The sequence below is a fragment of the Canis lupus genome, chromosome 11, assembly GCF_011100685.1.
Source record: "Canis lupus familiaris isolate Mischka breed German Shepherd chromosome 11, alternate assembly UU_Cfam_GSD_1.0, whole genome shotgun sequence".
NCBI classification, from domain to species: domain Eukaryota; kingdom Metazoa; phylum Chordata; class Mammalia; order Carnivora; family Canidae; genus Canis; species Canis lupus.
Window position 1 is genome coordinate 59,688,371 of NC_049232.1, and position 27,960 is coordinate 59,716,330.

The 27,960-nt window shown below is 32.9% G+C and overlaps 1 long non-coding RNA gene across 1 annotated transcript in view; it reads left to right on the plus strand.

Moving 5' to 3' along the window:
- The first annotated feature begins 277 nt into the window (after positions 1–277).
- The window catches only part of LOC111098112, a 30,408-nt gene continuing 2,725 nt past the window's right edge, over positions 278–27,960 (plus strand). The window contains exons 1-3 of the long non-coding RNA XR_005367070.1: positions 278–415; positions 7,871–7,920; positions 27,629–27,777. This is a non-coding gene — a long non-coding RNA (uncharacterized LOC111098112). The remainder of the gene's footprint in view (positions 416–7,870; positions 7,921–27,628; positions 27,778–27,960) is intronic.

Consider the following 27,960-nt stretch of genomic DNA (forward strand, 5'->3'; position numbering starts at 1 on the left):
GTTCGTTTTTTAAGTTTCTAAAAATGTATTTATTTTAGTAATCTCTATACCCAACCTGGGGCTCAAACCCATAATCAAGAGATCAAGAGTCACATACTCCTCTGGCTGGGCTAGCCAGGTACCCCCAAATACAGTTCTTAAGCAGAGTTTTTGAAGGATAACAGTAAAGTGCTAGAAATCTTACAATTTAATCAGAATCTTTATGATTATATTATAATGTATAATTGTGATATCAGAACAAAAATTTGGGCACCATCTCTTAGCTAAGTCACTTTACCCAGGAGAGAAAAAACTTCTTGTGTCTTTATTTCCAGAGGTAGTTTTACAACTTGAAGCATGGTGTCTACCGAAGTTAGGCTTGGGCCTTGCTGCAGAAACTGTGAGATAGGTGTGCTATCTCCCTTGATGTTTACAGGTAAAAAATAACGTAAAGATATTTACATTCAAAGAAGTAGTTCTTAGGCCCTGAGAAAGACATTTCTGGGTCATAAAGCTGACAAAATGCCTATTTGGTTTTCAAAGGGACTTATATTGATTTTGAAGAGGGAAAAGTACTAGAATTATAAGTTTTCTACAGTAAATGGTCTAAGAAAATGGGTGGGGGAAAATCTCCTTTCTTTTTCAACAGGGAAATTTAACTTATTTTTAATTTATAAAAGCTGAAGGCGATGCTAAACCACTGAGCCACCGGGGCTGCCCTCACATCTTCTCTTCTACTGTCGACATCAATATATATATATAAAATTTCCTTTGCTTTAAATGAAATGTGCTGACTTAAGTGATTCAGCTTATTAAGTCACATATTAATAAAGTCGATGAATAAATTTTACACATGCTATCATAAATAAATATTTAGGGATTTTATTTTATTTTTTTTAATTTTTATTTATTTATGATAGTCACAGAGAGAGAGAGAGAGAGAGAGAGAGGCAGAGACACAGGCAGAGGGAGAAGCAGGCTCCATGCACCGGGAGCCCGAAGTGGGATTCGATCCCGGGTCTCCAGGATCACGCCCTGGGCCAAAGGCAGGCGCTAAACCGCTGCGCCACCCAGGGATCCCGGATTTTATTTTTTTAATTAAAGATTTATTTATATTAGAGAGCATGAATGAGGGGAGGGGCAGAGAGAGAAAATCTTCAAGCCAACTCACTGCTGAGCCCAGAGCCACACTGACGGCTTGAGTTTATGACCCATGAGATCAGGACCTGAGACGAAACCAAGAATCAGAGGCTTACCCGACTGAGTCATCCAGGTGCCCCATAAATACTTAGAAATTTAAAAACATCTTAAAATAAACCCTTTTATTGCCATTATCTGAAGTTTATACATGATCTTGTTGATTTCAGGGATCCTGTCTCTCCTAAAAATCTGGCTAGGAATAAATCCACATTTAGCAGTATTTATGTGTAATCACATGCTGTTAATTAATGAGAAGACAATCACCTCCTACAAACTAACTTCTTATGCTTCTCAAAATGTAATTTTCCATCCCAGAGTAAGTACAGAAGGCTGAGGTAAAAAACAAACAGACAAACAAAAAACAAAAACAACAACAACAAAAAACTAGAGCCAATTATCCAATTATCCTTACCTTTAGGAATCCTACCTTTCCTTTGCTAGAGGTTTTATTCCTTATTGCTTTGTCAGTTTTTTGTGGATCTTTCCTCTATCAAATATTATATTTGTTTGAAAATTAACAGAATAACACATCTCATATATTAATAACGAATATATTTTAAGGTCATTTTGTAATTCGGGTCTGATACGTGATTAGAACTCCTAAACTAGGGCTTACCTGAGTGACTCAGTGGTTAAGTGTCTGCCTTTGGCTCAGGTCATTATATTATCATTTTATTTTTTTTTTTTTTTTAATTTTTTTTTAATTGGTGTTCAATTTACTAACATACAGAATAACACCCAGTGATACCACCTCACACCAGTGAGAATGGGGAAAATTAACAAGGCAGGAAACAACAAATGTTGGAGAGGATGTGGAGAAAAGGGAACCCTCATACACTGTTGGTGGGAATGTGAACTGGTGCAGCCACTCTGGAAAACTGTGTGGAGGTTCCTCAAACAGTTAAAAATAGACCTGCCCTACGACCCAGCAATTGCACTGCTGGGGATTTACCCCAAAGATACAGATGCAATGAAACGCCGGGACACCTGCACCCCGATGTTTATAGCAGCAATGGCCACGATAGCCAAATTGTGGAAGGAGCCTCGGTGTCCAACGAAAGATGAATGGATAAAGAAGATGTGGTTTATGTATACAATGGCTCAGGTCATAAACCCAGGGTCCTGGGATGGAGTCCCACATTTGGCTCCCTGTGGGGAGCCAGCTTCTCCCTCTGCCTATGTCTCTGCCTCTCTGTGTTTCACGTGAATAAATAAAATTTAAAAAAAGAATTCCTAAATTATACACTCCCCAATCAAATATATTGAAATAGAAATTTTGCGATTTAAGTTTATTTCCCTATTATTAGTCCTGAAGCAGAACAGGCATTCCATAAATATATTGACTAAAAGAATGATGATAATACCTCAAATCTAAAATGTCATAACATTTTTCAGCCCTATAACATAAAATTACCAGAATATTTCCAGCCTAGCAGCTATAATATTTATATTAATAGAAGATCAAAAACAAATGCCAATTTTATACTAAGAGATTTGAAATAACAACCATGTTTTCCAATGTTTAAAAATTATATAATTTTTAAGTGTATACTTTTAAGAAGACTAAGCATGAGATTGTCTGAATGTCTAAATATCTTCACATACCAAAAACAGCTTAAGACCAAGGACAAGGATGTTTTAGTTAAGATTATGACTAGTTCCTCATTGCTTGGTAAACTCCCTAAGTAATCAGGTTCTCTGATGCCTCTCATTTGGTTGTTTACCAAGATGCTTAAAGAGAGCGGATTCTTCAAAGTCAATTACTTCCTGTCCTGAGTATCAACTCCCTAATACCATTAACTCCTCCTAATTCTTTCAAGAAGTAGAGAGAGACTATTGAGCTAATTGAACCATATTTCTAATGGTTGCTAATGATTTAATGTGCTCATCCTCCCAGATAATATATTTGCATTTTAACAGGAAAATAAAATGTCTAAGTGGAAGGAATGACTACTGTGACGATTTCCAGATAGATTATGAATATTAATGTACTTTAAGTGAAGTTCCCTGGAAAGATGATTGTGTTTGTTGAACAGGAAAATGTAACTGAAAACTATTTCAAAAATATGTTTGGGGAAATCAATTCCTTTGTTCAGCCATTTTAATAAAAAATGTAGTCCAAACAAGTAGGCAAAGATTGTCCATTTAAAATCTGGGTGAAATAATATACAGTAAGTAAAAATTGGGGGGAATAAAACTTTAAACAATTACTATTGAGATGAAATTATGAGTTATACAGTTAGATCTTTAGCTCTTTGAGTTTTATCAGCTCCTTAGTTTTACTTTTCATAGATTTATGAGGAGTATAACTAACATAATAAATTTCACATATTTAGGGATCTCTGGGTGGCGCAGCGGTTTAGCGCCTGCCTTTGGCCCAGGGCGTGATCCTGGAGACCCGGGATCGAATCCCATGTCGGGCTCCCGGTGCATGGAGCCTGCTTCTCCCTCTGCCTATGTCTCTGCCACTCTCTCTCTCTCTCTCTCTCTGTGACTATCATAAATAAATAAAAATTTAAAAAAAATAAAAAAATAAATTTCACATATTTAAAGAGTATAGTTTGATAAGGTATATATATATATATATATCTCAACCTTTGTAACTATTACCATAAACAACATATTTGTAACTTGCTGAAATTTCCATGCAACTGATGTAGGAAGGCTGAGGGGACTCCATTTTAGAAAGGCTTTGACTCTGTTGTTTTTCTGCTAGGCCTATTTACTCATGTTTTATATTTTGCCTCTGAACCAGCCAAAGAAGCTATGTTCCCACTTCAAGGGGGAAGCAAGAAAGTAAATCATTCTCTGAGCTTTGTCCCAGTCCCCCAAACATCAGATAACATCTAAGAAGTGCTAGATCCCAAACATGTGCCAGTTCATTAGCTTCAAGCAAAACTTAGCCAACACTGGTATCAATAGCCCTTAGCCTCATGATTTCTAAAATAACACCTACTATTCACCTGTCAGCCACCTTTTATTGGACCCTATCTTAGATTCCAAAAAGGATATTTACCAATGAAGACTCCTTCTCCCTTCCTGAGTCTGCTAGACACTCTGTTATTCTCTACCTGTCACTTACACTATTCAATAAACTCTTTTCACGTTCTCTGAATTTCATTTGATTCTTTTCCTGCATGAAGCCAAGGACCCTCTTGGCTGGTGCTGCAATATCCTCATTACCACTACAACCTTTCCTCTTCCTTCTTAACCCTATCCACTGTCCTCTGGCATTTACTGTTTTGCTTTGTCACTACAGATTAGTTTGTATCTTACAGAATTTCTCCAAAATAGGAACACATAGTATGTAAAACATTTTTCTGACTCTCTCATTCAGCAGAATTATTTTAATTTTCATTCATCTTGTTGCATGTATCTATAGTTGATTCCTTTGGCTGACTTGTACTGCATTGTATGGATAGACCACATTTTATATAACCATTCATTTGTTGATGAACATTTGTATTGTTTTTTAGTTTTTGTCTATTTCAAATAAAGCTGCTAAAAATATGTGTAAAACTTTTGGTAGGAACATAATGCTTTAATTAATATTGGGTGAATTACCTAGTAATAATGTTTGTAGCATGTGGAAAGTATCTAAACACCTTAAAAATATAAAGTTTTAGAAACACAGAAAAATTGCAAAGATGATACAGAGAGTTCTCATATATCTCACACTCTGATTCCTCTATTCTTAACATCTTACGTTAGTGTGGTACATTTGCCAAAATTAAAGAACCCATACTGATATATTATCAGAGACTAAAATCCAAACTTTATCCATATTTCTTTACTTTTTAACCTAATGCCATTTTTCTGTTCCAGATCTCTAGCCAAGATTCTACATTTAGTTGTCACATATTTAAGGTGTACAACTTGATATTTTGATATACGTATATGTTGAAAAATATTGAGCACAATCTAATTAACATATACATCACCTCACATAGTTACTATTTCTTTTTATTGTTTTATAGTAATAAAACTTAAGATCTATCATCTTAGCAAATTTCAGGTATACAATACAATATTCCTTTGCTTTTGATGGCTTTAAGACTATGGAAGGGTACCAGTCAGATATTTTGCAGCATGCCCTCTATTGGGATTTTTCTTACGCTATCTCATAACTAGCCTGGGTTTTATATTTTGAGAAGGAAAAGCAGATAATTAAACTGCTGTTTAAAAACATATCAGAAGCACATTCCGTCACCATGATTTATCTTTACGCTGACCCTAATCACCTGATTGAGGTAATGTCTGTCTGTGAGGTTACACTTTCTTCCCTTTCCCTACTGCACTCTTTAGAACAAAGTCAGTAGAGATGCCTGGGTAGCTCAGTGGTTGAGCATCTGCCTTCAGCTCAGGCATGAATCTGGGGTTCTGAGATCAAGTTATGCAGGGAGCCCACTTCTCCCTCTGTCTATTTCTTGGCCTCTCTCTCTCTCTCTTTCTGTGTGTATGTGTGTGTGTTTCATGAATAAATAAGAAAATCATAAAAAAATAGAATGAAGTCAATATAGTACTACCCACATTTGAGGAATGGGGAATTAAATTCCGCCTCTCTGAGGAAGAGATATCAACAAATTATTTAGGATTCTTTGCATGGAGATTTGTCTGTTTCCCTCTATTTTGAATAAGCAGCAAATCATAGATTTATATTAGCACAGACTCAAAGATATGTATTTTCTATTTTGAGGTCCTTACATATTCTCAATACAAATCATTTGTAAGATACATGATTTGTAAATATTTTCTCCTAGTCTGTTGTTTGTCTTGCATTCTCTAATGGTGACTTACAAAGAGCAGAAGATTTTAATCTTGATGAAATTCTGTTTATCATTGTATTTCTCTTGTATGGTACATGGAGTTGGTATCATATCTAAGAAATCTTTGCCTATCCAAGGTCTCAATGATTTATTTCTGTGATTTCTTTTACAATGGATATCTTTAATATTTAGATCTATGAACCATTTTGAGCTGATCTTAGTATATGCTGCATGGTGTGGTCGAAGTTCAGTTTTATCTTAGAGTAGGCATTAGAGTGTGATGTACAATTCTGGCAATCCCCTAAGAGATTGCAATGACAAAGAAACCTTATCCTTGTATATTGCCAAGCAGATACAACTCATTACACACATATTCAAAAAGTACATGATAGCTAGTCCTCAGGTAAGAGAACTTGACAGCTCTGTTTTGTTACATAGAGTTTATCCTAATTTCATCTGGCAATTGGGGTGGTCATGTATGTTTGCTAATTGACTCTCCAAAGGAAAAATAAACTTCTCATATCTTTAGGATAAGATGTAGTTTTGCAAGTTCTGGTGAAGTACCTACCTAATTAGATTCCTTGTCTTTCACAGAAACTGAGAGATAGGGGCACTATCTTTTTGATGATTACATTTCAAAGAGATGGTTCTCTGGTCCTACAGAAAGACATTATGGGGCTGTTAAAATGCTACCAACCTTCCAGCAGGAAGAGATCAAGCTGAGGACCTTTTCCCTAGACAGGGGCTCACTGTGGTTTGGTAGTGAAATCTAGAGTCTCTGGCAAAAGGCTTATTTAGCCTTTAAAAAGATTTATATACATTTCAAAAATCAAAGAGTTTGCAAGTTTTCTAAAATAGATGTTCTAAGAAAAGGAAAGAGGCAGGGAATCTTTTCCCTTATTTTTAACAGTGAGAATTAAACCTCTCATTTTTAATTTGTATTTTCCCTTACAAACCTTATTGATATTCTGTCCCCAGTTCTATATTTTTTCAAGAGGAATGCTGAAATCTACAATGGTGATGGATTTGTCTATTGCTCTTTGAAATCAGTTTTGTTACACGTATATTGAAATTCTCTGATGAGGTGCATTAATGCTTAGGAGTTTTATGTCGTCTTCATGAATTGACCTTTTTTTCAATAAGAAATGACCTTGGTAATAATCTTTCTCTTAAATCTACTTTAATCTATTGTTAATATAGCCACCTTAGCTTTCATTTGATTAATATCAGCATGGTACAGTTAAAAAATCTATTTCCTTTAATTCATTTGTTTCTTTATATTTAATAAAGGTTTTTTGTAAGCACCATTTATTTGGAGCTTGCACTTTTACTCAACCCAATATAATCTCTTTTTCAGTTATGATGTTTGGTCCATTGACCTTTTTAATATGATCAGTGACATATTTTTAAATTCCCTAAATTGCCAACTTTTCTATTTGTTCCATCTGATCTTGTTACCTTCCTCTTTTTTTGTTTACCTCTTCTAAAAAACTAATTATATTTTTTAAAAAATACTTTATCTCCTTTGTTGTCTATTAGCTAGTTTTTTTGTTTTTTTTGTTTTTTTTTTTTTTGATTCTTTGTTTTTACTCAGTTTACGGCAAACACCTTTAACCTACTTTAGGACATTTTGAGTCACCTTATACTACTTTATGTGTTATATACAAAACTTAAAATAATATACTTCTACACTAAAACTCCTGGCCCTTTCTTGGCCTTTGATCTATTATTTTCATTTATTTTATTTCTATTTTTTCATTTATTTTATTTCTAGATAAATAACAGAACCCCACATTATATTGTTATTGATTTTGCTTTAAGTAGCTAATTATCTTCAAAAGATTTTTAAAATTGGAAAAATAGATTGCTAGAAAACATTTCCACAGATATTCATCATTTTTCCTCTTCTTCATTCCTTTGTGTAGATCCAGATGTCCCTACATTATTTGCCTAAAAGACTTCTTTTCACATATCTGTAAGTAAGAGGCTGCTGGAGATAAAATCTTTTAGCCTTCTTATCCCTGATGTATATTCTCATTAATATTTAAAGATCTTTTGAAACAAATTTAAATAGTATTCTTGTTTATTTTTGGTTGGAGTATTTTGACCTTTGTATACCTGTAGATTTATGCCTTTAATAAAATTGGGAAAAATTTTTCATCAGTTATTCAAATAGTTTTTCCCTGTCTTCCCTTTCCTAAAGGAACTCCAGTAACACTTATATTAGACAATTTGAAATTGCCTCACAATTTACTGATACTCAGTTCACTTTTTTGTTGTTGGAGTTCTTTTCCCTCGGTGTGTTTCATTTTGGATAGGTTCCATTGCAATGCCTTCAAATTAACTTTTCCTGCTGCAATGTCCAATCTCTTAGTTCCATCTAGCATGTTTTTTATCTCAAATATTTTTGTTTTCATCTCTAGGTGTTTATTTGGGCCTTTTTATTTCTCCCATATTTCTACTTGATATACAATCCTCTCTCAACCTTTGTGAACATAGAAACTATATTTTTATAACATTCTGGTGCCTTGTGAACTAGTTATATTATGAATGCACTTGAAGGATTATTAATATAGTTTTTTTACCCATAATGCATCCAACTTTCCTGTATCTTTGAATTCCTGATATTTTTCTTAATTTCTTAATATTTGATACTAAGAATTTTATCTTCTTGGAAGCTAGTTATATTGTATTTTTATAAATAATCTTTACCTTTAGTTTGAAGTTAAGTTAAATTGCTTAGAAATTCCTTTTCTGGTTTTACTGTTGAGACCAATGGTCTTTGGATAATTTTAGGTAAAATTGGCCAATTATTCTACTCAATGTCCCATGAATAATGATATTTTCCACTCTAATTAGTGGGAAATGAAGTTCTCCTATCTCTGTTTGAGCTTTGGGATTGTTCTCTGTTCCTTTTGCCCACTTCTTTTCCCAGTCTCAGAAAGTTTTCCTACTTATATCCATTGATTAATACTCAGCTGAAAAATAGGATGGGGCCCTTGCAGGTCTCTGAAGTTCTCTCTGAGGAGGTTTCTCCTCTCAGGTATTCTGTTTTGCAATCTCTAACTGCCATGGATCACTGCATTCCCAACCATTACCTTAACTCAACAAGTCCTGGATTTCGCCAGATTTTTCTATCTCTATAATGTAGCTTAGGAATCCCCTCCAATCAGGAAGCCTATACAGTCCTAAAGATGTGAACACATGATTTTCTGGTAAAGGTAAAACCGATTCAATTCCACCCCAACCACCCTGGAATTTTTATCAACAAATTTATTTCAGCATTTGTGACTGTCCATGTATGTGTCTATTTCTTGGATTCCCCTCTGAATTATTTTTTTAAAGATTTTATTTATTTATTCATGAGAGAAACAGAGAGAGAGGCAGAGACACAGGCAGAGGGAGAAGCAGGCTCCATCCAGCAAGCCTGGTATGGGACTCAATCCCTGAACCCAGGATCACACCCTGAGCCGAAGGCAGATGCTCAGCCACTGAGCCACCCAGGCATCCCTCCTCTGAATTATTTTTTAACCCATTATTGCCTCCTTTATTAATTAATAGGTCAAATCAAATAACTAGCACTTGTTCATTTTGTATTTGAGAACTAACGATTATACTTATTTTAAAAATTACTTTTTAAAAAAGTAGGTATAATAGTGCATTAGGCGGGATTTTCTTAATGCCCAGTTGATGGATATTTGGATATTTTTTTATATTTACCAATGTAAGTTTATCAATTAATACCACACATATAGCTCATTTATTCTTCTATTTAAAAACTCTTAAGAAAAATCCAAAGTATACACAGATAAGTCAAACAGGACTACCGTTTTCAAAGACGATGATACAAATCACTTAATTGGGACTTTAGTTGTGACTAGTCACCTACAGGTATGCATGGCCATCTCTAATTAGATTGTTAGTAGCAGCAATTTTGACTAGAAAAATTCAGTAACCCTGTTATTGGGCTTCTGAGATAAAACTTTAAGATGCATAGCAGGATTTTTATTATGTTTTTGTTGATAATACCTGATAATAATTAGAAAAATGAAGTTCAAGTTTTGCAGTTTAAGATGTTTAAAGTTGGTCCTTCTGTAGACCCTACAAGCACTAATTTATAGTCTCCTGCTGTAGGCACTTTCTTTCTTTATAACCTCATTTAAGATGATGTAAAGTCACCAAGGGCATGTATAGCATAAAGACTCATTTCTGAGGTTAAAAATAAATAGTAAGTACTGCCAAGTGAGTTCCTGTGCATATATGTTTTAGTGTGTGCATTTTTCATTTAGTAATGCTTCTTTAAATAAGAAGTAATTCTTTAACTTTTATTCCTAATAGTAGGTCACAGAAGTTCATGAGAAAAAAAATTATCTTCAGTGTCTTTCATTTCACCTATTGATGTGAAATAATACAAGTCAGACACTAATCCCCTCTCACAATATTTTAAATGTACTTTTACTAATATTTCTAAGAATGTGTTTAAGTCTAATTGAAGCCTCATGATTGCAGTATTGTCATTTTTACTAGGCTGAAACCCAAATCAAGTTGAGCAGAACTGATAATCAGGCTCTTAATATAAACTTTAAAAATTGAGGCTTGAACTTTGCCAAAATTAACAAATGGGGAGTATAACATTGGATTGTAGTCTAATGCTTGAAAACAGATTTACCTATAAACCTGAGAAGGGACAGCTAAATTATGTATTTATGTATTTGAGAGTGAGAGAGAGAGAGAGGGGGTTTATGTGAGTCAGAGGGAGGGGCAGAGGAAGAGAATCCTCAAGCAAGCTCCCTGCTGAACATGGAGCTGATGTAGGCTGGATCTCATGACCCATGAGATCGTGACCTGATTGAAATCAAGAGTTGGACACTTACCCACCTGAGCCACCCAAGCACCCCTCCATTTGTTTACCCTTATGTTTACATTACTCTCATTGAGACAATTATTGGGTAACTGTTTTGTGTCAAGCTAAATATTGGAATGTGGAAATAAAAATAAAAGTAATATGTTGTCCCTGCTTTGAAGATAGTTTAGAAATGCTGTGCAAAACAGTCTCACAGAATCAGAAGATGGAGGGATGGGATCCAACTCTCTGGAGGCATCAGAGAAAGATTCATTAAGTAAGCATATATTTTAGTTGGCCTGAAAAATGCGTAGATTAACATTTCTGAAGAGAGGGAATGGATGCCAAGCAAAAGAAATATGCAGTAGTGGAAAATTTTACCCTATGGTTAGAGAAGAATTCCAGGCACAGTCTATATGAGTTGTGGAGAAATAAGTACAGAGGGATAGAATTTATGGAGGAGAATTAAGTTGGAATCAAATAATGCAAGATTAGTATAGATATTACAGTATTTTGACCTTTTCAAATTAGGGAAGTTTAGAGTATTGAAGGAAAATAATTATACCTGCAGGACTGAGTGCAAGAAGAAGCTAAATCAGATCAATTAGAAGGATCTTAAAACAATCTTTTTAAAAATCATTTATTTATTTATTTATTTATTTATTTATTTATTTTTATTTTTATTTTTTTTAAGATCTATTTATTTATTCAGGAGAGACATAGATTGGCAGAGATACAAGAAGAGGGAGATGTGGGAGTCTATCCCAGGACTCCAGGATCACGACCTGAACCAAAGGTAGACACTCGCCCACTGAGCCACCCAGGTGCCCCTCTTAAAATAATCTTAATAAATACTGGAGTAGTTAGAATTAAAATAACCAGATGGCTCAAAGAACTTTCACAGAGAGAATTTTAGAATAAAAGGGAAGAATAATTCTCCAAAAGTTTGGTAATGACTGCCAGGTCCTTATTTTCATATTGCTTTATCAAGTACACCTCCATAAAATTTGTAATTCCAACTCTAATTATTATTATTATTATTATTATTATTATTAAAGTATTGTGATAGATGAGACTCCTATTTAAAGCATTTCAACCTTTCTATTTTGAAGGTTCAAAATACTTATAATAGCTAATGTTAGACATTGAAATGGTCTTTCTCAAATTCTCATATAGCATCTAGTTGAGATTTTAGAAAATTACAAACCACACTTCCCAGATTCCTTTGCAACTATTAATCTGAATATTCTGCTAATAGAAAAACTCTTTTGAAACTTACAGAGAAGAAATGAGAAGCAAATAATGTTGCTGTTTTCTGGTTATTATTACTGGTTACAGAGGTTTTAGCAATGTGTTCTAGTGTTTCTTGGTGGCCAGGGATGTTAGTAATATTACTCCTATATCATGATAAATCTAATGGTTGCCCAGAGTTAGTAGCTTCCTCAAATCTCAGGATCTGTTTGTTTAGGGAGTCATATGATAAGCTTACAGCATAATTTGGTTCTTAACATATTAATACACATTAACATGGACAGTGTAGATTTTTTAGTATATTCACAAAGTTGCACAACCATCACTACTAATTCCAGAATATCATCACCCCAAAAAGAAACCCTGCACCCATTAAAAGTCACTTCCCATTTCCCTCTTTCTTCGTATCTTGCTAATAACCAATAATCTAGTTTCTGTCTCCATGAATTTATTTAATATGAAGATTTTATATGATTGGAATCATACAATAAGTGACCTGGTTTATTATACTTAACATAATTTTTTCAAAGTTCATTCATGTTTAACATATGTTTTTTACTCCTTTTTATGTCTAATATTCCATTAAACATATATATCATGTTTATCCATTCATGAGATGATTAGCATTTGGGTTATTTCCGTACTTTGGCATTTACAAATCATGCTACAATGAACATGTTTTTCTGAGGACATATTTTTTCATTCTTTTGGTAATATATCTAAGAGTGGAATCACTGGGTCGTATGGTAACTCAGTTGTTTAACATTTGAAGAGCTACCAAACTGTTTTCCATAGCAGCTGTATCATTTTACATTCCCATCAGTAATGCATGAAGTTTCCAATTTCTCCACATCTTTACCATCACTTGCTATTAGCCATTTCCATACAGAAACTTTGTGGCAGACGTGAACTTTAATTCTAACAGAAGGAGCTTTGTGATAGATTGATGGGTATTTGATAAAAGTGAAGAATGATGACTGAAAGGCAATGACATAAAATAGAGAATAGAAAAGCCAGACTTAAAACACTAGAAATTGTGGATTCCTAGTAGTAATTGATTAGGTAATTACTATTATATTACATTTGCCTCCCAATTTGGTAAGCATATTTTCCAAACACAAAGATAATCTGAAAAAATTTACTTTTTTCAATGAATAAAATTATAAAAATCTAAACACTATAAAAACATTTAGGTTATATTTTTATACTTGGATTTTTCTCAGAAATAATCATACACAGAGAAGAAAGAATTAGTTATACTCTTCCTAGGATCCTTTTTTCTCTATTTATTAACTACCATGTCAGTATAGAAATTTCATAGTGTTTGCTTACAAAAATCTTTAAATTTCTCTTAATAGCACAACCTAGAAGCAGACATTGTAATTATTTTAATTAACATTTTTAAGAACATGGAGTTTGGAGTCAAAAAGGATTAAATACTGACTCTGGCACTTAAAGCCATGATTTGGACATTAACTTATATTTATTTAATATCCAAATTGTAAATAGAAATCCAATTTCTAAATATGGGATATTATATTTTATATACAAATGATTACTTGAGACAAAAAAGAAATATTGGAAATGACATGGGCTTTAGAATAAAAGCTAGAAAATATGAAGTCCATAATACATTATGGCTATTGTACATATCATCCATTTATCTAAAAAGGGTTTTAATCCTATACTTATTTCAGCATGTGTTACATACTTAATATTGCAGTAAAATTATTCTTTACTTAACATTTCATCATAGATACATTCCTGAATCATTAAAAACTTCCTTAAACACAATTTGGTTATCTGGCTAACAGTCTCTACTGGGTAAATAATATCACTAAATATATAAATGATGGTGTGCATTTAACTTATCCATTAAAATTATATAATAAATATTTCTGATTTTTTTTCATTTTTTTGAACTTTTTTCTAAAAAAGAGGAATTCACCAGAAGTTGACTTGCCATAAAGCATACAGATGCATTCAATGTTCTTCCTATATATCATCAAATTTAAACATAAAGATTTTAAACAATCATTTTTAAATAAATTAATATATTTGTATTTAGAACAGTTTTAAATTTACAGAAAAACTTAGTACATAGTACAGAGATTGCTATGTATTGTTCTTCCCTCATATACATTTCCCCTAGTAACAACATCTTGTATTTGACTAATACATTTTGTATTAATACTATTAATACCTTATATTTGATACAATTAATGAACTACTGTTGTTTTAATCTTGTCAACTGCAGTTCATTCCTACTATTGATTTGTACATTAGAATATTTTAAAAAAGGGATCCCTGGGTGGCGCAGTGGTTTGGCGCCTGCCTTTGGCCCAGGGCGCGATCCTGGAGACCTGGGATCGAATCCCACGTCGGGCTCCCGGTGCATGGAGCCTGCTTCTCCCTCTGCCTGTGTCTCTGCCTCTCTCTCTCTCTCTGTGTGACTATCATGAATAAATAAATTTAAAAAAAAAGAAAAAAATTAAAAAAAAAAAAAAAAGAATATTTTAAAAAAGCCAAAAAATTTATAGATACAGCTTTGGTTGTACATCTGTCTATGGCAGGGATGTCTTTTAACCTCTCTCTGCCATGGAAAAATAATCCCATTCTTAAGATATCCATATAAATAAATCAGTAGATTATTTATACATTTTAGTGCAATAATTACAATCAATTAATGAATATAAACTATTTTGCCACTATATTAAGTGTATTAAATAAGCCAAGGCAAAATCTAATCAGTGGCCATTCATTAAAACAAAAATGCAAATCATAGCATTTGTAATAACAGTAATTTAAAAAATAACTATAGACCTAATAATAATTGTACCTAATTTTTTGAGAACTTACTTGTTACCAGCTACTTGTACTTTATACACATTGCTTTATTTGAGTCTCTTAGTATCATAAAGAAATAGCATTTGTTACTCTATTTTATAGATAAATAAAATCATACTTACAGGTATTAAGTAAAAGAGCGTGAGCATCACACAGCTAGTATACTGCAGAATTGGGATTTGAAATAAAACCATGTGATTCCAAAGACCATTATACTATAACCACAAATTTATACTTGCTATTTCCCTTGTATCCACTCCCTACAAACTTTCTAAATTCTGAAAACAGAAAATGCACTAAAAGTTTACTTTTTATAACTTGTGAAAGAAATGTGATAATATTGAATAATAAAGACTTTAAATGAGCAAAATGAATGCAGAATGTTATTCACTGGCTACTAAATATTGTTTACTTTCCATATTAATGGAACTTTAGAGAGAGCATATGTCAAGCACACCATCCTTGATCCTCATTTACTGTGAATTTATCTTTTTTTTAAAATCACTTAAAATTGTTTATAAAATTATAGTGGATGTATGCCTGTGCTAGAAAGGATGAAATCTTCCACAACAGAAAACACCATTTGTTTATATACAGGTCATTTATTTCAGCTGCCCAGACATGACTGCTTGTATTGTTTGTCTGTAAACAACTGAAAATAATTTATCAGTCTCAGAAAAAGTGGCTAATCTTTAGTAATTAGTGTTGGGTTTCTGCAGCATGATGAATTGTCTTTTCTTATCATATGTCTATAAATAATTTAAAACACCTTTTAACAACATAAGGAGAAAAATGATAACTGTTTTTTAATTTGTAGGCTAGCAAACTGGAGTCTGGAGAGCATGTAAAAATATTTTAGGGAAAATTTTTTCAGTCACAAAATTAAAATAAGAGTTTATGTAAGAGTTTCAAATCCAAAAAAAAAAAAAAAAAAAGAGTTTCAAATCCAAAAAAAAATGAGTTTCAAATCCTCAACTATCTAATAAAAATAATTAATTTCTGTAATTTATAAAATAAAACCAGCCTCATTAAAAGACATTATGAGTGTAATTGTCAAAGGAAGTATCTTAGGGATATAAATGTTGTTGATTCTTCAATAAGGTACATGAACATATGGAACATATGGTAGAAGGCAACTGCATTATAAAAGCATCTCAATCTCAGTTCTACTTCGATTGGTATTTAATTTTTTCCTAAACTAGTCCTTGATAAAATTTTAAACATATTATAAAAATAGATTTTAAAAGATAAAATTAAATAATTTGTAGATTATACTCATCTATATTATAAAGGTTCTGAGAAATAATAATGGCTATAATTTATTAAGAAGTTATTTCACTGATTATGCTAAGGATTTTGGTTATTAAGAATTAATAATATAAGATCTCACTTTTTAGAAAAAGAAGCAGAGGAAATAAAATATAAGACAAAACAACTTATTATTGCTTACATAAACAAATAAAATTATTAAAGGAATCCTAGGAGAATTCATGTCTGAGACAAGTCTTAAAGGCTAAGAATTTCAAGAGTGGCACTAGGTATGAGTAGAACATTTTGTGGATAAGAAAAAAAAAGAGAGCATTGTGTACATGTAGGAGCATAGAAATATTTGAATATTATTGAAGAAATGGTTGGAAAGGAAGAAAAATCAACTAAGAAGTTATTTTGAAAACATGAACAGGTAGCATTCTTTGGGGAACAAATAATGCAAAAATTATAATCATTCATTCCTTCATGAAAAAATAGTTGTCTCGGCAAGTGTGAGCCATTGAAGTTACCAAGAAAACTATAGTTTATTGGGAAATGTAGACTAATAAACAGGGCATTAAATTTTACTCTGGTAAATTCCACATTAAGGGTAAGTTATTTGGGAGGACACACAAACACATAGTAGAGTCACCATTGTAAGTTACCCAGAGGTTAAATAAGTTAAGACTAAGCTGGTTAATAGCTGGGGAAGCAGTATTCAAAAGAGCAGAAATAGCACATGCAAAACATAGAAACTAACAACAATCATGCTGCATTCAAGTCCTTCCAAATGCCCAGAAAACTGAGAATAAAGAATACAGATTACTTTTTTCCAAAGAAAAGTAAGGGTCATGGACTCTGGTATTTAATATATAGTGGCTCAAGTCCTAAGATTTAATAAATAGTTGTTAAGCCTTAGTAAAGTTCATTGACTTCTTTTGACTAAAGTTTTTTCCTCTGTGAAATGTAGATAATAATAGTGGCTTTCACAAGGAACATTACAGGAATTACAGGGAATCATATAATTAATTCTCAGCTTCTTGCTCAGAGTAAGTGCTAGATGAAAAAAAAAAATGGTGGTAGTGGTTGTTATGAGGTACCCAAGCACAAAAAACTGACCTATTGGGCAATGCATGCTTAGTTTTTAGAACAGAATCTGACACACAGTAAGTCACTAATTAATGTTTCTGAATGCATGAATGTTATTTGAATTATCACAGAATCCAAAGGGGGAAAAAAGATTTTGGTTTAGTGGGATGCTATGACTTTTAATTGCATCCATACAAGAACAATCCTGAAATATTATTTTTTGGTTCAAGAAACCAAAGACTTTAACCAAGACTTTAAGTCACTGGTGATTTTATAGAATATCATCAATTCAGTAATAGGTGAGTATGAATTAGTGAGATATGGATAGAGAGAAACCTGTATAAAAACATATTTAGAGCAATTTGACAATAAATAAAGAAGATGGAAATAGGATTGTGGTTGAAGGAAGAAAATAGAGAATTTTCTCAGTTTTTTGGGGGTATTTTGTTTTGTTTTGTTTCTGAATTGGACTTGAGAAGAAGTAGTGAAGAAAGAGAAGTTAAAGGAACAGAGATATCATGGACAAATGAAGTCTGTGATGAGAAGAAAGCAAGAGAGAATATAGATGGAGAATTAGGTCACACACCAGTAGAACTTCCACTGATTCCATAAGGAAGAAGATGCAGAGATAAGTAGGAGAGTTGACTCAGTTGGCCTGAGTTATTCAATCTTTGAATATTTAAAAGCTAGACTACTCTTTGGCCAGGCCTAGGAGATAATTTCTGAACCCTTAAATTATTCTGCTTAATAAGCGTGTTTCTATATGTTTGAGGGCTTGACACATTCTGTACCTGTTTAACCAAATAAACTTATTTATTAATGTAATTCATAAAACTTCCCATATCCTATATATAACGCTTTGATTTTTCCATGACCACAACCAAGAAAGCTGGCAAATAAAGTCTTTACTCAAAGCAATACATGTCTAGGTGAAAGACATAAATTCTGTAACTATTGCAGAAAGAAAGACATGAAATTGGGTAATGGACCAATAAGAAAGATGCTATATGTGCATTTTACTTAGGCTCTATCATCTAGTTTATACCATAGTCTAATGAAAAAGAGTCCTAGATAGGTTAAACAAATTTCCTAAACCCACACAAGCAGTAAATGGCAGATCCAGGACACAAATCCAGCTAAATATGATCTCAAAGGCCATATAGTTTTCACTAGAGGAATGATTTTTAAATATCTAGACATTTTCAAGATGACTTGAGAATATCACAAAAGTTATAGTCCATAGAAAAACATACTAACAAGACTCCTCTTAAACTTCTGAGGGTAGTCTGTGAAGCCAAAAGTAGAACATTATAGTAGTAATTCTCAACAACATTATGAAGGATAACTTGTTCCCTAGAGCTTGATCAGAATTTATGTTAACTTAGGAGAGATGGATATAAACATGCACCTAAAATATATTACCTGCATCTACATCCTAGGCTGCCAGGCCACAGTTACAATGCATCAGAAGGCACATGGGCCTATTAAGTTAAACTCTCTAAGACCCCTTGAAATATACCTTGTTCTTCAAAATTTTCTTAGCTGCAAAGGATTTAAAAATAGAACCTCAGATTCTAATGTACCTTATTTCTCAGATTTTAAGCAATTTTTAAAATTGTCTCAAAAATAATATTTTAGAGGTGGGTAGGTATGTGTCTGCCTGTATGTTTGGAATGTAAAAGGACACATAGCATTCTTACCTTAAAAAATTTCTGAGAATTATAGGTTCTAATTACTAACCTTTAAAAAAAAAAAGATTAGGAAATTGAATAAGGTATGGGTGGGAAGAAACAGCTCTCCTTAGATCTCAGAAACAAGTGAACCAATACTAATTACAAGAAGGTCAAATCCTAAATTGTTACACTTTCTCCAAGGTAACAAATTCTTTATTTAGACGGCATTCAAAAAAGCATGTAAATAGTTAACATTAGTTAATAATCTAGGGAAAAATTGTAAATGCAAATAAGATATTTAGAGAGATACTTTGATTATAAATACTGTAATTATCTTGGTAACATTCTATTATATCCATTTTAAAACTGGGTCATAATTTTTCACTAAAGAATGAAAGCATTACTTCTTTTTCCTTCCTTTAGGATACAGATTAGTTCAATCATCATTTTTTGACATTGCACTTACCCGGAGAAAATTATGGGGAATTAAATGTAAAAGCTTGCCTGTCCACCCACTGACTGCCCCAGTCCCTGGAGTTCCTCCCTTTCAGAGAAAATCATTTAGAATTAAATAATATTGGGGTTAGAAGGAGCCTTAATGGTTACCTACTTAAACCAACTGTGTGAAGCATGAATTGGATACTTGATTGTAAGGTGTGACCATTATAGCAGATGTAATTTCTTTTTTTTTAATTTATTTTTTATTGGTGTTGAATTTACCAACATACAGAATAACCCCCAGTGCCTGTCACCCATTCACTCCCACCCCCTGCAGATGTAATTTCAAGAGAAAAATAGTTAAGGCTCTAAGAAAGGTCCTGTTTATAACAATAAAAGTGGAGAAACTTTCACAAAAACTTTTAATCTGTGCAGGCTGGGACAGGATCACAGCATTCCTCTCACATCTAAAACTACAGAGAGATGCTGGTATACAGAAAAGGACAATGATAAAAAGAGAAAGACAAGAATCCTTGAGAAGCAGCTACCACACAATTAAGAGGGAATGATTTGAGAACCTCAAAGAAAATACCCATGTTACACAGCTTGCTCCTGTGGGTGACTTATATATATTGTTCATTTACTTATTTTTGGAGTGGTGGTGGTAATAGAGGAGAAGCTACAAGGGAAGGAAAATCAGGACATTGACAAAGTTGAAACCAAGAAAGGTAGATGAGCACTTTTGTGCTGATATAGTATAGGAGGGCAGTTTTTTCTTTCTTGTAGGGAAGTAAATCTTATAATTTAGATCTTGTAATTAAATTTTGTAATATCATAGTCCCACACCTATATCCTAGAGACATTTAAATGAGAAGTAAATATATTTAAAGAGTGTTGAAAATATGTTTATTAAAGGAAGAAGACATGCAAGTTTTTTATTGCTTCCTGTCCTCAGACACCTGCCTTCTGCACAGAGTACAACAGTACAACCTGAACAGAGTAAATATCACATTCACCTGGAAGATTTGTATGACAATCCTTCCAGTTTGAAGGGTAAAATTCATAATTTTTAAAATTCTTATGTTGTACTATTCAAATTCATGATGCCTCTGTTTCTGTATAGTTGTGATTTGTGTCTGGGTTTGACTCCTTCAATGGATCAGTAAGTATAGGAACCTCATTTCATATAATAAGGCACCATCCTCACAGCATAAAGTATAAAGAGCAGAGCAATGCTGGGAATGCCACAGGCACCAAAAGACCTCTGAAGAAACACATGCAACTTGATTGTAAGACATTTTGACAGATATGGGAAAACTGATAGTTATGAGAATTAAGAGGATTTTATTGCACTACTTTTCTGGTACCAAACTTACCTGACTCATCCCTCCCATTAGATGTTCTATCTTAAAATGTCAAGGAATCTCAAAGTTTTAGATAACCAGTGAATTTTTGCTAAAATCCAATAAATTTATTATTTAGTCTATTTCATATCAGTTGCATGCTGAAATGAGTAATACAGTAAAGTTTCCTAAGTTTAACACAAACAAGAAAGTGTTTGGTATTACATTCTTTCTTTCCTTTGCTCCCCAACTAACTCCCCAACCATGACTCATGCAGGTGTCTACAACCTGAGCCTATACCCTTTATCAGTTAATTCTGTGTGGAATTTTATTGTGTTGGATTCTTCCTTCTACTTGGGCAAAAATTTTAATCTCTTTTAATACCAGCTATTTCATCTATATAACAAGGTTGCTATAAGGATTAAATTACACTTTCTATACGAATACTTAGACAAGTACTTGGAATATAAGAAGAATCCACTAGAAGTAAGCTATTAGTATTCTAACTATCAGTAATGCTGCTGGTGGTAGTGTTGCTGCTGCTATTACAACCACTACTACTAGTAGCAATTTCTAAACCAGAAAATAAGTGCTTTCTTAGTCTCTTGGTTTAGATTCACAATGCTGTAATATTGTTTATTTTAGCATGTTTCTTCTCTAAACCCTTGTATCTCTTTTCTGCTTCCTCCATTTGAACCACCAAGATCCATAAAATGAATCTTGGCTTCATAAGGGCTCGATACAGAAGTATTGTTCCATGGAGTCTTTTATGCCTCCCTTAGTCACTTAGTCAAACTGCTTACACTAGGCGAAAATCAGCAGTAATCAAAGCAACCCTGATAGTATCACTTTTAAGGTATTTTTAAAGATATTTTGGGCAGTATTGCATAGGGGACAGGTATCTAGATCTAAGTCAAGTGTTCTGAAACAATCATGATTTTGCCATCCAAAAACATCTGACCGTATTTTAAGATTCTGATGGTTGTTTTAGGGAAGAAGGGAGGTGTGCCTGTTATCTAGTGTGTAGAAACCAGAGATGAGGCTAAACATACTATATTTTGCAAAAACAGTCCTGAAGCAAAAAGCAATATGTAACCAATCCAAAGCATCAATAGTGACAATGTTTAGAAACTGATCTAAGTTGATGCATGTCAAAACAAAACATTATGTGGGGAAGCTAGAGTAGAGAGCAGAGGAGGCTCCAGGCAGAAATCAATATGTTAGCAAATTTTCTTGGGGAAAAAATGCATTTTCAAGGACAATAAAATTATTGCATCAGTAGAGTAGCCAACAAATATTTCCTCATTAGAATGAAATAAACAGAACAGTACAAAAACGTTGTAATGTACAAAGAAAGAATAGACTTGAGAAAAAAGGCACAGGGAAGGTAGAGAATTAGAGGCTGGCAGGAGTAGCACCAAAGGAGAAAAATAGTTGGTGAGATGGGATAGATAATGATTCACTTTCCTCATTGTGTATCCCATTTCTAAACCTCAAGCATGTTTTGTGATTGTTCCAATGTCCTGTAATGTGGCACCAGAAATCTGGGCTAGAATGTGTTTTCTCTATGGTTAATTGCCTTAAGCAGCACTCCAGATAATGTAAAACCATTTCTTTAGTCACATCCAAACTCAAACTCTACTCCTTGGAACACTGATTCTTTTCTACTTCCTCTTGTGTATAGTGGATCCCTTGTTTCTGTTTAATCACTGCCAACAGAGAAATCAAATATTATTGGCACTGATGAAACATCTATACAGCAATGAGGTAAGAGACCCTTAGAACCTGTTCTACTTCCCCTTTTCTACAATCCATTTTGTTGGCCAGGCCAACTCATATTCCATAGCATGAAATCCAATCATATAGCCCCTCAAAAATGAAAGAAAGGAAGATAAAGGTAGCCTAGCTATAGTCCAAGAAGAAAGAGGAATAATGGTTGGTGATTATTTAGTAAACAAACTGGTAAAATATTCAGTGAGAATTGAATCTGTCATGGGATGTGCATGGAAGAGTTGCTCATCAAAAGTATAATCTTTCACTTATAATCTCTGCCCAAGTACCAAAGGATTTGGCTTCAGTATTATCATCTTAATTATCTTAATTAGTTTTTCCATGTGTATATGTGCATTCAACTTTACTCTTTATTTACTTGTTAGAAGGAAAATAAACTACAATTACAAAATCAGAGCTCTTTTTGTTATTAACCAAAAAGATACAATGTTTCAAAAAATATGGCTTAGTGGACCACTTTTTACACCATACATAAACTCAAAATAAACTGAAGGCCCAAAGTAAGACCTGAAACCACAAAACTCCTAAGAGAAAACATGGGAAATAATCTCTTTTACATCAGCCTTAGCAACATTTTAAGGCAAGGGGAAGAAAGACAAAATAAACTATTGGGACAAGAACAAAATAAAAAGCTTTCTCACAGTGAAAAAAAGCCATCAACAAAATGAAAAAGTAACCTATTCAATGGGAAAAGACATTTATAAATGATATTCCCATCAAGTGGTTAATATCCAAAATATATAAAGAACTCATATAATTCACTATCAAAAATACAAATAATCTGATTTTTAAAAATGCTTCTGAATAGATATTTCTTTTTCCAAAGAAGACACACCAATGGCCAACAGACACATGAAAAGATCTTTAACATCAATTATCATCAGGGCAATGAAAATCAAAACTACAGTGAGATATCATCTTATACATGTCAGAATGCCTAGTATCAAAAAGATAAGTAACAAGGTGTTGGCAAGGATGTGGAGGAAGAGGAACTCTTGTACAGTGTTGAAGGGAATGTTAATTGGTACAGCCACTATGGAAAACATTATGGAAGTCCTTAAAAAATTAAAAATAGAAATACCATACAACCCAGTAATTCCATTACTGGGTATTTACTCAAAGGAAATAAAAAAAGTAATTTGAAAAGATGTTTCTGCAGCATTATTTACTCTAGCCAAGATATCAAAGCAATTTAATGTCCATCCATAGACGAATGGATAAAGAAGACATGGTGTACACACACACACACACACACACACACAACACACACACACACACTATATAGCCATAAAAAAGGACGAGACTTGCCATTTGTGACAACATGGATGGACCTTGAAGACATCACACTAAGTGAAACAAGTCAGAGAAAGACAAATACCATATGATTTCACTTATATGTGGAATCTAAAAAACAAAACAAACAAAAGCAGAAACATACACATAAACAAACTGGTGGTTGCCAGAGGAGAGGGGAATAACAGGATGGGCAAAAAATATGAAGGGGAGTGGGAGATGGAGGCTTCCAGTTATAAAATGAGTAAGTCCCAAGGATGAAGACACAACAAGGGAATATAGTCAATGGTACTGTAATAGTGTTGTATGGTAATAGATAATAGCTATACTTGTGGTGGCATAGCATAACTATAGAGTTGTCAAATCACTATGCTTTATATCTGAAATTAATCTAATATTGTATGTCGATTATACTTCATTTAAAAGAAAAGGAAAAAAATATTAGTGAGGTCCTACCAGAGCTCATTTTCACATTTTCAACCCTGAATCCTTTCCTTCAAAAAAAAAAAAAAATATTGTTTGGTCTTACCAAAAGATTTTCGGATTCCAGCCAGCACAAAATGGCCTCTCTCAGAAGTGCCTCTTTTGCTACTGTGAAGACATGAGTCTGGTTCCCACCTTCAAGTGTAGTCAAGAAAAGTGGAATGATGTATGGCTATAATGACCACCACATGAAACTTTCAGTGCATTCATTTGCACAAATCTCTATTGCATTTTCTAATCTCTGCAAATGTCAAGGTGACTCCAAAATCACTGATTCGGCAGATAAGCTCTAAACTAAAGATTAATATGTGGGAACCAAAAGTAAATTATTACTACAGTTCTCTCCAATTGTTTGACATGATTTAAATGAATACAGAATACACAAAACAAGTTCTGGAAGTCCAAGATAATCCTAATAATTCATAAACTAGAGAGCAAGCTTTTCAATATTTTCCTCATTTCAGAAATTTTGCTCCAAAAGTCTGGCTGTTATACATAATTTCAAAATCATTATTAGGTAAGCTTTGAAATGCAATTCATAGCTTTATTCAGAAAAATTCCTTATACTATATATTATTGTGGAGGGAAAAATACCCAACACCTGAACATCTTGTAAATTAAATGGAAAAACATTCCTAATGGTAGTTATTGATTTTAAGGGAATATAGTCAGTTTTTTAGAATATATATATAAAATGTCAACTGTGAGATAGTTGAAGAACATGAATCATATACACAGACCATGCTTTAAACCATTACTTTGGCTCATAAATATTTGTTCATTCATTCAGTAAATATGTCCCGCCTAATTTGCTGCAAAACTATAGGTAGATGGTTTAATAGTTTGACTTCTGCAAGTTTCATTTCATTACTCAAAAATAATATTAATATTATCTATCTTCAGGATGATTGTGAAACCTATATTAATACTCGTAAAAGGGCAAACAAAATGAGTATAAGATCTCTACTTCTCTTTAAATATGTGATCAAATGTCCAAATCTCAGGTGCACGGTGGCTCAGTTGTTGAGCATCTGCCTTCAGCTCAGTGATCCCAATGTCCTGGGATCGAGTACCGTATCAGGCTCCCCATTGGGAGCCTTTTTCTCCCTCTGCCTATGTCTCTGCCTCTCTGTGTGTGTCTCTCATGAATAAATAAATAAAATATTTTTTAAAAGTCCAAATCTCAGATGAGAAGCAATATGCTATCTTTAAAATGAAGGAGTCAGAAGTGAAGATCTTAAAATAGTTCCCATTAGCAGATTTCTTTTATAAATTCAAGAACAATATAATTCTGACAGAATGAATGCCATTACTTTGGTATAAGAAAATGGTTTAACTAATCTTAATCTTTCCACACTGGTTACAGAAGTGCCTCTTATCTGTGCTTCTTTTGTATTTTGTTTTGTTTTTGAGTTCTATCTTTACCTTCATAAACCAGCTAATTTTCCAAACCTATGACACTATACAAAAAAGCTTTTGTGAAGTAACTTTGACCCTCAGCCATAGGCTGGGTCAGAACAGACCCACTTCAACTATTCTCAGGCTCTCAGGTGGAGTAAAGACATAAGTCTAGACTCCTAAGCCCTACATTGCAATTCCTATTGATGAATAAAGGGATTTTTATTTTCTTTCTTTCTTCTTTCTTTCTTTCTTTCTTTCTTTCTTTCTTTCTTTCTTTCTTTCTTTCTTTCTTTCTTTCTTCTTCTTCCTTCTTCTTCCTTCTTCCTTCCTTTCTTTCTTTCTTTCTTTCTTTCTTTCTTTCTTTCTTTCTTTCTTTCTTTCTTTCTTTCTTTCTTTCTTTTCTTTCTTTCTCACCAGTGGAAGTTCTTTTAAAAATAGCATATCACTTGAGAAACAAAAAAGTACCTGTTTATAACTTTTTCTCTTAAAAATCTTCTTGACCCCAAAGTAATTTTTCACTACATTCTTCCTAAACCCCATCTCTGCTCACTACTGGGCCCATTCATACACATTTATTCAAGAAGAGTGATGCCTATCTCTCCTACATTTCATAATTAATTCTTCCTGGAGCAAAAAATATCTTTTTGAAAGGTAATTTTTAAAATTGAATATGCAGAATTCGAGAGAGTAACGTGGAATTTAAGAAAACATGTAAGAATAGGGGGAAAAAAGGAGAGGCAAACCAAAAAACAAACTCTTAACTATAGAGAACAAACAGATGGTTACAACCAGAGAGGAGGTGGGTGGGAGAATGGATTAAATAGGTGATTGGGACTAATGAGTGTGCTTGTGATGAGCACCAGGTGATGTATGGAAGTGTTGAATCACTATATTGTACACTAGAACTAATATTACACAGTATGTTAATTAATTGGAATTTAAATAAAAACTTCAATTTTTTTTTAAATAAAGGGAGAGAAATTCCAAATCACCTATGATTTGACTACTAATTAGATGTTATCACATGTGCTTCACATCACACACACCCAAATACCACCGCTACCACCACAGATATAATTAAAACCTCCTTTGTTCTATTTTATTTTGTTATTTCCATTCCTTTTCTATAGTATTTTTCAGGAACATATTTTTATTATTTTCTATTAAATACAAGTTCACAAAAATATAGTATTGTTTTAATGATAGTCATATATCATTTTTCAAAGTACGTTAGTCGCTTGATGTATATAATGCATTCTAATTTTATGCAATGTTCAATTTGTTAAAATTCCACAACATCTTTATTCAATTTACTACTGATGGGGTATATAGGTTATTTCCATTATTCTTGATATTAAATTCAGTTCTGCAATGAATCCTGGTGCCCGTGTATCAGACTTTCTCTAGGGTATCTAACTAGAAGTGGATTTATTGAGTCATAAATAATTCACACTTTCACCTTCATAAGATATTGTTAAATGCTCTGCAGCATGATTTTTCCAATGTAGACACTCACAGGAATGGCTTTTTTTCCCCAGTTGATATTGCCAAACTTTCTAATTTTTTTGCTCTCTGATAGATTTGAAATAGTAGCTTATTGTGGTTTTAATTTTTCTTGTTCATATTTCGTGAGTTGAGTATTTTTAAAATGTTTATTGATCCTTCTGGCTTCCTCTTTCTCCATAATTCTTATATTTTTCCTTTTTTATATTAATTTTCTTCTCATGTAGTTTCAAAAAACTATTCTCAATATATATCATCTACAGTCATATATATGTTAATATACATTATCACCTCCCACTTTATGACTTGTCCTTTAGCATTGTTATATGGCACCCTACAGAAATTGTTTTTGATATAGTAAAACATGCCAGTATTTTATTTCTTAAATCATGCTTTTTATAAAACATCTTTAAAAGTTTTCTACTTTAAGGCATTTACATTCTCTTATAGTTTTACAATAAAGTATTATTTCACATTTAGGTCTTTAATCATCTGGAAAATCGTGACAAGTTTTAATACCCACCAGGTAGAAGAAGCAGCTGGAAGCTTTTCTCCTTATATAAAAAAAAAAAAATCTGCCATGTACTAAGTGTCTGGATAAAGAATATACTGGAACATCCTATTACTGGGTTAGTCAAAATTAAATTTTATATTAAGATTAAATTCTAAAATAAACACACAAAGCAATAACCACCTACTGTCAAACCTGTTATTAAAAATTCTTTAAGAATGCATAATATTGGACTTCAATATACTACCTTTCTATCCATGTACTCAGATATTTCCCTTTATGTTTTTGAGTCAAATTATTT